At 43.0% G+C, this 11,060-nt stretch overlaps 1 long non-coding RNA gene across 2 annotated transcripts; it reads left to right on the top strand.

The window, feature by feature from the left end:
* The first annotated feature begins 7,194 nt into the window (after positions 1-7,194).
* Positions 7,195-11,060, top strand: LOC115983576. Of its 2 annotated transcripts, XR_004090098.1 has the most exons (5): positions 7,195-8,009; positions 8,193-8,289; positions 10,142-10,219; positions 10,370-10,480; positions 10,876-11,060. It is a non-coding gene; the product is annotated as an uncharacterized LOC115983576 (long non-coding RNA). The 2 variants fall into 2 exon arrangements; XR_004090097.1 differs by lacking the exon at positions 10,876-11,060 and having other exon boundaries at positions 10,370-10,681.

An 11,060-nucleotide genomic window follows, 5' to 3' on the forward strand; every position in this document is an offset into this window, starting at 1 on the left:
CTCCGTTCCAATAACTCGTCGTTATCGCTTGGGGTAAACGATCTAGACCTCAGTGTGGGAAAGTTGTTCTCAATCGGGAGCACGGCCTCAGCCCCGTAAGTCATCGAGAAGGGGGTCTCACCGGTTGATCATCGCGGCGTCGTCCGATAAGTCCATAAGACATGGGGGAGTTCTTCTACCCATCTTCCCTTCGCCTCGTCCAACCTCTTCTTCAGCCCGTTCACTATGACCTTGTTCACGGCTTCGACCTGCCCATTTCCCTGAGGGTAGGCGGGGGTGGAATATCGGTTGGTGATTCCAAACTCGCGGCAATACTCCCTAAAGTTTTTACTGTCGAACTGCAGACCATTGTCGGAAATGAGTGTACGCGGGGTCCCGAAGCGGGTGATAATGTTCTTCCAGATGAATTTCTGGGCGTCCACGTCCCTAATGTTGGCCAATGGTTCAGTCTCCACCCATTTAGTGAAGTAGTCCGTTCCGACTATTATGTATCGCTTGTTCCCTGCGGCCTTGGGGAAGGGTCCAACTAGATCAAGGCCCCATTGTGCGAACGGCCATGGACTCGAGAGGGGATTGAGAACTCCTCCGGGTTGGTGGATATTCGGGGCGAATCTTTGGCACTGATCGCACTTCTTAGCGTATTCTTGGGCCTCTCTCTGCATGTTCGGCCACCAGTACCCCTGGGTAAGTGCCCTGTGTGCCAGTGATCTCCCTCTGGTATGACTTCCACAAATCCCCTCGTGTAACTCCTCAAGCAGAGATTCGGATTCTTCTGGGTGTACGCAGAGTAGGTACGGTCCAGAATAGGAGCGCCGATATAGTTTGTGGTCCTCTGACAGCCAAAACCGAGGAGCATTTCTTCGTATCTTTTCGGCTTCCAACTTTTCTTCCGGCAAGACGTCGTTTTGCAAGAAGTTCTTTATGGGATCCATCTAGCTGTGACTCTTTCTGATCTGGTGGACTCTGGCAGGGCCTCTACTGATGGGACTTGCGTGGGCTAGATCTTCAACCAGGATCACTCGCGGCAGATTATGTGCCGAGGACGTGGCGAGAGTGGCCAGCGAGTCCGCATGGGTGTTGCCACTCCTGGAAATGTGTGTCAAATTGAAGGACTCAAAATTCGTCTGCAGCTGCTTGACTTGTCCCAGATACTCTTGCATCCTAGTATCTCGGGCTTCCAGCTCACCCATCACCTGTCCGACTACCAGTCTGGAGTCCGAGAACGCTTCTATCATTTTTCCGCCCAACCTCTGAACCATCGTCATCCCTTGAAGTAAGGCTTCGTATTCGGCTTCATTGTTCGTAGCCGAGAATCCGAGCCTTAATGATTTTTCAATGGCAGCACCGTCCGGGGATATTAAAACTATCCCAACTCCTGACCCTCTCTGGTTGGCTGCGCCATCTACGTAGACCTTCCAATGCGTGTTCCTCCCTGTTGAGATCGCACCAACCGACTTCCCATCCATGTCCCTCTTCTCGGTTATTGTTTCTATGGAGGGCTCAGCAAACTCCGCTACCAAGTCTGCTAGGACCTGCCCTTTGATGGAGGATCTGGGCATATATTTTATATCAAAGGCTCCCAAGAGCGCACTCCACATGGCGATCCTTCCTGTATAGTCAGCGCTTCGAAGTACTGCTCGGAGGGGAAGCTGAGTCAGAACGATGACCGTGTGCGCCTGAAAGTAATGAGGAAGTTTTCGGGTTGCATGCACTATTGCCAGAATTGCCTTTTCTAAAGGTAGGTATCGCACCTCGGCCTCATGTAGTGATTTGCTCACATAGTACACCGGTCGCTGTACCCCATTATCATCCCGTATCAGTACCAGGCTTACAGCGTGGGGAGCTACGGCGATGTAGGCAAACAGCACCTCATCCGCCTCAGGGCTGGACATGATGGGTGGTCGGGACAGGTAGTCTTTAAGTTGCTGGAAAGCCTGAACACAATCCTCCGACCATGCAAACTCTTTCCACCGTGTTTGCCAGCCACTCTGGGTAAAAGACCTCTTTGATAGCCCCCGCTCTTTTTAGCTTTGCCACTTCGTCTTTTACGGCACTAGCATGTTCCTTTGAAGGGCGTCGGGGTGGCTGCTTCTTTGGAGTGGAAGAGGGGTTGACGTTCAGGTGGTGACAAATAAGGCTGGGATCGACGCCCGGGGCGTCGTAAGCTTCCCATGCGAACACGTCGACATTTTCTCTAAGAAATCCGATCAGTTCCTCCTTTTCTTGAGAGGGCAATTCCGAGCCGACCAGAAAGAACTTCTCTGGGTCGTGGTTGACAACGATTTTATCTAAACTTTCACACCCTATCTCCTCGGCCAGTCCGTCGTCCTGCTCTGCCGAGGCGGCTGATTGCTATAAACTTTCAGGGGCCGAGGACTCGGCATGGGGCTGATGTAAGACGGCGGCCACCATACACTGCCTGGACACGGCCTGATCTCCTCGGATCTCTTCCATTTGTCCTTTGGATGGGTATTTCACCTTCTGATGAAGTGTGGAGGTTACGGCTTCCAGGGCGTGGATCCATGGCCTGGCGACTATCGCGGTGTAGGGTGAGTAAACGTCGACGACGATAAAATTCACTTCCACCACCTCCGTCCCAGTCTGTATGGGCAGTCGGATTTGTCCTTTTGGCATAACCATTCTTCCCTCGAAGCTAAGAAGAGGGGAGTCATAAACTGCCAAATCTTCCGGCTTCAGGTTCAGCCCCTTGTATAGATCAGGGTACATTATCTCTACTGCACTTCCCGAATCCACCAACACCCTTTTCACGTCAAAGCCCCCAATCCTCAGAGTGACCACCAAGGCATCATCGTGAGGTTGAATAGTTCTTCTCTTATCCTCATCCGAGAACCCCAGTATCAAAGAGCTTCCCTTTCTTGACCTTTTGTGTTCCCTCTGCCTGCTCCCGGAGGGGAACCGATCAACAGCTAACACCCTGGGGATGGGTGGTCCCGTTCTTCCTGGGGCAGCGAAGATGACATGTATCGTCCCGGTCGGTGGTCTTAAGGTCACGTCCTTTCGAGGTTCTTGTGTTGCTTGGCCAGTGTGGCCACTCGATGGGTGCAGCAGGTGACGTAACTTTCCTTCTCGGACCAACTGATCCAGATGATTCCACAGATTCCTGCAGTCCTCGGTAGTGTGCCCATGGTCCTGATGATAGTGGCAGTACAGGTTCTGGTTACGTTTGGAAGGTTCTCCAGCCATCTTTCCCGGCCACCTGAAATAGGGTTCATCTCTTACTTTCTCCAGTACCTGTTGCACGGGCTCTCTGAATATGGCATTCACTGTTTGCGGGTTACTCTGCCCAGCCTGTCGTGAAAAATCTCTCCTCGGCTGACCATGATGGTGCCGTTCCGACCTGAAATAATTTGCTTTGGGGTGGATAACCTTCTCCTTCCCCCTCCCTTGCAGCTGATCTTCCTACACTCTTTTGTACTTGTCTATCCTATCCCTCAATTGATCAACGTTGGCAACTGGTTTACCAGTGAGGGACTTCCTTAAGCCATGGTCGGTGGGGAGGCCGCTTTTGAATGTGCTGATAGCGACAGCATCGTGGTTATCATCCAGGTCATTATATACTTCCCAGTATCTATCGGAGTATGCTTTCAGAGTCTCTCCCTCGTGCATGGACAAGGACAATAGCGAACCGGGGGGCCTGGGGACTCTGGTGTTAGTGATAAAGCGAGAGCAGAAATCCCGAGTGAGCTGCTTGTAAGAGCTTATGGTATTTGTCTTCAGGCCGTTGAACCACCTCATCGCCATTGATCCCAGCTGGACGGGAAGATTTTGCACATAAGGGCCTCATTTTGCGAGTAGATCGCCATCTTTTGGTTAAATTGACTCACATGCTCTACCGGGTCTGATCGACCGCTATAGATGGCGAATGCTGGTTGGTTGAACCGTCGAGGCAGCTCAGCCCCTTCAATTCTATACGTGAAGGGGGACCTTGAAACCTGATCCAACGCCTTCTTCATGGCGTCGTTTCCCGAACCCTTACTAGATGGGCTCTCATACTTCCGCACAGGGCGTAGTTCCTTTTCGTAGGTAAAAGTTTCACTCGGGGGGGTCCTTGACCTCCGTCGGTAACTCACATCCTCCGCATTAGAGGACTTGTCTGAGTCTGAAGGAGATCGCCTTCGCTGTGCTCGTCGTAGCCTCCTCTTCAGATCATCTATCTCTCGCTGCATGACCTGGTGACTATTTCGCTTCTGGGACACGTGACTACCTATCTGAGTGTGACTTTGGCTTGTCCTGATAGTATGCACACTTCCCTCACGATTTCCCCTTTGGCCTGGGTTGACGGGATTATTTTGCCTCTGGGACTCGGCGGGTTGTGTCTGTTGGGAGTTAGCCTGGTGAGGATTCTCCTGGTGCGGACCTAGTTCTGCCATGCTTGACCGTTATGCTAACTGATGCTCTAGTTCTTCCCACAGACGGCGCCAATTGTAGTTGCACGATTTTCCTGGCCCAAATTCGATTGATCAGGTCCTGGCCCAAAGCACAACCCACAATAAATATTTGTAGAGGATGGGTCAAAGAACTTGGCCTCAGCGTGTCTATTCAGTCTGATGCATGGGCAATATGGTTGCAGAAAATAAAGACATGCAAATGGATCTCTCCCGTATAAGTTTATTTCTTTAGTTCCTTATATAGAAATTTTCGTCCCCTTCTCCAAGGGACTCCACTACATTATATAGTTCCTTTCTCTCATCTCAACCCTACACTTGTTGACTATCTAAGCACCTACTTGAGTGGCTGTCCCATCAGACGCCTTCATCTCTCCCCATGTGAGTTGCAGAGGCCAAGACGGTACTGTTCAGGGGTCATTTCCTCATTAATGCGGCCAAGAGGGTGGTTGGGGCGTAATTAATGTGGTGGTAGCTCTCCATGGGATATTTTGGATTTTATTCATTTTATATGTTGGGAGGATGAACCGAAGTGGCTGGGAAGAGATCCTCGTATGGGCTTCGTGAGGTCCGAGGAGGAGTTACTCCTCGGACAGGTTTCCTTGGCGTTTATTGGGATTGAGTAATGCTTCATACGTGGCTTCTCTTCGGACAGGACGCTCCTCGGACGGGCCTGAATTTGGAATAGCCCATTATTTCTGGGCCGGGCCCCACATAAATAATCAGACAGCAAATTCAATTTAGAATTACAAGCTTACATCTTTTAAATCTCTATAACAAACGATGACAAATATCCATCTTGCCATACATGGTATAAAAATGGAGAAAAGGCAAAATCTTGAAATTAGTGTAATGATTGCTCTTGAACTTTTTGTTTACATGGTAATGATATTTTTAGTTTCTCCCATCATCTCCAAGCACCTTTATGATGATTCAGAACATTATTATGATTGTTAAAATTCAAATTCTTTGATTTCTTGAAAATCTATGGTGGTTATAACTTGCAACAATAATACTTATTTACAGATTTAAAAGTAATTTGTTATTTCATTTCATCAAACTTATTATCCCCAAAATTTTCAAACAACAGAGCTAATTTCTCATACTTATTAAATGTTTTTTTTTTGAAGGACTAGAAGATAAGAGATGTGTAGGCTTTGGAATGAACATAACAATAAAGTAAAAGTTGCAATTTTACCAGTCTGCAGGGAAACCATGGCCTGTTCCCTGGACTATCTCTGGATCTAAAGAATTTGCCACTCCTCAACTTGTAAAAGTTCTCTGGTCGTCTAAGTTATTCCCAAATATGAAGTCCACTAGCTAAATACATCAAGAAATGTTGAAATTATGAGAGATGTTACTTCTACAACATTTTTACAACAAATCACAAGTTATTAGCTGTTATTGGTTTAAATTTGAAACTAATATTAAGATTAGTTTTTTGCCTCAACAATAATGACCAGTAACAACCTTCCACTTAGAATTTGTTGTAAAAATGTTGTAGACATATCATTTTTCTAAAATTATTATGCATGATTCTTTACATGTCATACTTTTCTCTAGGCGATATATCGGTCGGTTCGGTTTCGGTGCTGAATTTTTTCACCTTGAAAACCGAATCCACTTAGGATTTGTTATAAAAATATTGTAAACATATCATTTCTATAAAATTATTATACTGATTCTGTGATTCTTTACATGTCATACTTTTCTCTAGGTGATATATTGGTCGGTTTGGTTTCGGTGCTCAATATTTTCACCTTGAAAACCGAACCCACCGATATATATATATATATATATATATATATTTATTTAGAGAACTTTAACACGTTGCAGATCAGTGGCTTAGTGGTATTCTCCTTGTGGGTTGACTAGCTAATCCCAGATTCGAGCCTTCGCGCAGGACATTGGTTTTTGCGATTTAGGGTGCGTTTGATTCGACTTCAAACGAATTCCGGAAATCAATTTCCGGAAAATGGAGCGTTTGGCTGTGACGGAAAACGTTATTTTCCGGAAATTGAATTCCTGTTGACCGAAATTTTCAGCCTTGACCAAGGAAAATGATTTCTGTCTTCATTTTCCCTTCAAATGACTTCCGGAGAGAGAGAGAGAGAGAGAGAGAGAGAGAGAGAGAGAGAGAAGAGAGAGCCCAGATCAGAGAGAGAGAGGGACGATCGCGCCGACGAGCGGCGCGGTGGACGATCGCGATCGTCGATCGAGCGACGCGATCGACGATCGTCGATCGAGCGACGCGATCGACGATCGCGATCGACGAGCACAGACGAGCGCGCTCGTCTCTCGTCGATCGATGAGCGCGATCGACGAGCGCGTTCGTCGATCGCGATCGTTCGTCGATCGACGATCGCGATCGTTCGTCGATCGTGATCGTCGATCGACGAGCGCGATCGACGAGCGCGTTCGTCGATCGCGATCGTTCGTCGATCGACGATCGCGATCGTTCGTCGATCGTGATCGTCGATCGACGAGCGCGCTCGTCCATCGCGATCGTCGATCGACGAGCGCCGCTCGTCGGCCGCTCGTCGGTCGCTCGTCGGACGAGCGTTTCGCCGGATTTCATGTATTTTCTGGTAAACTGATTAAACGAACCAAACACCAAAATTAATTTTCCGTAAAATGAATTTTGTGACAGTCAAACACATGAAAATATTTTCCTTTCCGAAAAATAGCATATTTTCCGGAAATGATTTTACGCGAACCAAACACAGCCTTAATTCGAGCATGATATAAATTGGGATTTTATTCTTCTCTCTTCTTTTATTCAGCCGCCCCCTTCCCCAAATTTTTCTGTGTCTCTTTCTACCCTTCTCGCTACAGTTCAGCCGCTCCTTCACTCAAGTCTCTCTCTCTCAATAAGCTCAAAACACTAAAAAAAAGTCAGAAAATTTTAAAGTAATCAGATATTTCAGTGCTTTTTGTGGCGTTTACGTCAAGCTGTGAAAATCTTACACATTTGTACATTACAGAACGCCAAACCAACGAACATTGGTCGGTCTTTCGTTCCATTCCTCACATCCCATTTTCCCACAAACTTTCTCTGCAGTTTCTTGCCTCTGAGTTTTTTTTTTTTTTCCCGGAAAGTTTCAAGCTTCAGAAGAATTTTCATTTTCCCAGATAAGTTTCCTCTCCATATTCTCTGATTCTTTCTGAACAGACTCATAAGAACATCAAGAATTTCTGTTTTGGAAAAAAAGGGTATCTGTTAGCTGTGTTGAAGTGGTGCTTTTTTTAAATCTTTATTTGAATTGGGGTTTGTTAATTCTTGGATAAGTAGTAGCAAATCCTGATTTGGAGTGGAATGCTGGTTTTGTTTGTGTTTTGAGATTATGGTGTGGTTTCGGTCGGTTTTGTTTGTGTTTTGAGCTTTTGGTGTGGTTTTGTTTGTGTTTTTCTTTTCCTTACCTTTTCGTTTCTCTTCTCTTTCCTTCCCCTTCCACTGAACCAAACATAGTCTAAGGTAACCGTTTCTATATATTAAAGCCTTACATTATTATTGAGAGCTTCAGTAAGGGTTAGAGAGAGTCCGAACAGGAGAGAAAAATCTGAGGACCTGCACCAACCAGTTTTTCTCCGAAAACTTTACCGGTAATTTTTTAATTTTGTTTTATAAATTTTCCCGTTAAATATGATTTAGGGTTATGTTTGGGAGTGTTTTTCTTTTGAATAGACTGATGGGTTTGGAGCCTGTGGGTTTGAAATTTGGTTGTTATTTATTTATTTTTATCTTGGGTCTCATACTATTTTTCTCGTTTTTCAATCAAAATGCAGAATTTCAGTTTCAGGGTCATCAAAGCTGTTGGCTAATATTCTGTACTCATGGGTCTATCTGTTGGGAACTTAATTGCTAGATGGGATGGGATGAAATGTAAGTGCTTTTTTCTGAATTATCTTTTTGGGTTGCTTTGAATTAACTTATTCGATAGGTGTTCTTTTGGTGTTGCATGACATATGTTTGATGAAATTCCTATTAAATTTGATCTGAGATCTTTTCACTCAACCTTTTTTTTCCCCCTTATGTTGTGATAAATCTGGGTAGCTATACTATACTATGGTTGTAAAAAATTAGTTTTTTAATGGAAATTATTAATTTGGTTATAACAGAAAATTTTCTGATAATATTTATTTAAATCTAAAATTACATGTTCTTTTGGTGTTGCATGATATATGTTCCAAGAAATTCCTTTAAAATTTGATATTTGATCATAAATCTGAGTAGTTATACTATGGTTATTTAAAATCAAAATTTTATGGAAATGAATAATTTGGTTATAAATATGGAGATTAACCCAAAAAATAATGTTTGTGTATAATTTGACTCTAAATGGGTAACATAACAAACTGAAACTGAAAGCTGTTTGATTTTCCACGAACTGGAATTGATATACGACAGTATGGCACTAGTAGTTGTTTTTCTACCAATGACTTTGACTGGGTTGCTGATTCATGCCTTTTTGTAACTTTTAAGCAACATTCTTGGTGAGAGGGATTTACCCTACACCCTAAAAAGATGATTTTCCTGGGATATAAGTGATATCTTTTAGTTATATACTGCCAACTACATTTCTTGTAAAATGGCATCGGCATAGTCAAGTGTAAAACTTGGGCTGGACTTGAAGTAATTATGATGGTAGTATCTTAAAATCTTTGATTTGTTGCTCTATCTAGGATGTTTATAGTTTCAATTTCAAAAAGATGATTCAGAAACTCAACTTCACTCAAAAAGTTTTGTTTGCATTATATTGACCTGAATGCACATGATTCTATTTTCTTACATGAAATTCACATCATGAATCGATCAAACATATCATAGTTTAAGATGTGCTTTTAAATTATGATGTGCTCTATACTTTGACCAAAGTGAGCGTTATCTTATGATAACATGTTCCAGATATAAGATTAGACTTAATTCATCTAAGGATTTCTTTGGAGTTGAATAAGTTTGACTCAAACAATCTCCCATTTACTTTTGAATTATGATGGAACTCATTTAGATATTAAGTCATTTTGTATTTATCTAAATGATGGAAAGTTATACAATACTCCTTGAGCTCTCTCCTCTCACATGAATGACAAGACCTACCATGAATTTAATTAGTGAGACTTATTGTTATGTGAGGGGAAGAAACGTTGCTCCTGGTGTACTAAATAATTACAATTAAACAATCATATATAATAACTTTTTTTTTTTGATAAATAACGGAATTGAATTAAAAAAAGAAGCCTAGGTACACCGGGGGTGAACATGGAAAACAGTACATCAAACGCACAAATTACAAAGATCAAGCATTTCTAAAAAATTAGAACAAGGGAAAAGATTAAAGGAAGAACTTCACTCTAGCAAGGTATGAAGAAGAAGAGATTTAAGATCTGAAGTAGACCGCTCCTTCACTTCAAAACATCTTGAGTTCCGCTCTCGCCAAATACACCATAGGACACAATGAGGGACAGCCCTCCATAAATCAATGCTCCGATGCCCTTCAAAACTTCTTGTTTTTTGGATTTGGATTTTGAGGGTTGGGGGGGATAAGTTGTTGTGAAGCTTGGATATGCATGTAGTGTTTTATGGCTTTATCACGTTAATAGGACACTTTTTATTGACTTTGATGGTTCATTTGCTTGCTAGGAGTTTAGATTCTGTAACTTAATTATATTCTAAATTCTTTTAAAAGAAAGTTCCATCTTGATTTTTGAATTTCCTCCTGTGTTCATGATTACAGTTGAGAAGTGCCATTGATCTGTAGAGGCACTACAAGAAGGGTGATTCAAAATCCAGAACTTTGCCCATGTATTTCCGGGTAAGTCTATTTGTAATTTCTAGAATAATAGTATAGTATAGGATATCTTGGAGCTGTAAGTGGGACTCTTGTTTATTCTCCTTTGGGTGGTATACATTTTGTTATTTAGGCTTGGCTAATTCATACACCTTTTGGTCTTTTGACATTTAGATCGGGACGGTGATAGAGTCAGCATCAAACTTTTTCACAGGTAGACTAACAAAGGAGAGAAAGGGAACAATTGCATCTGAGGTTATCTGATCTCTCCCTTGCTGGCTACAGGTGAGATATGCAACTCTATCGAAAACCATATGACCATATCATGACATGATGTGTTGAGTTCAAAGGGTAAAAGGAATGTGGTGTTGCCATTCATAAAAATATATTATTTTGCCTATATATAATGGTTGATTAAGATGAATTCAGCAAAGGGAGATCTAAATTCTATATGAGCTTGCTTATCTTAGTTGTAATCTTCAAATGGACTTACAAAAAAAATTCAGACAGACATAATTTGTGAAGAAAATGTGAAGCATGGTCATCATATATAACACAGTAATAAAAACTGAGAGAGCATGTAGCATTAGATTTTTTGGGGGGGGGGGGGGGGGGGGAGAGGAGCACCAGAAAGCTGACCTTGTTATTTTTGCTTTGTATTTCTGGAATTATTCCTGCAGAAACTTCCATCTTCACTCACCCCCTCATAATCAAAATTTGGAGTCCTCTATTGTGCAGCTTAACATTTCCATTGCTACAGTGAATGATCTGATAAACTGTGATACTCTTACCAAGTGATATGAGAAACAGAATCCACTCAGCTGATTTATAATTTATAGCTATATTCACATGTGCTGTTTCTCTT

This window comes from Quercus lobata, chromosome 4 (genome assembly GCF_001633185.2).
Source record: "Quercus lobata isolate SW786 chromosome 4, ValleyOak3.0 Primary Assembly, whole genome shotgun sequence".
Lineage (NCBI taxonomy): Eukaryota > Viridiplantae > Streptophyta > Magnoliopsida > Fagales > Fagaceae > Quercus > Quercus lobata.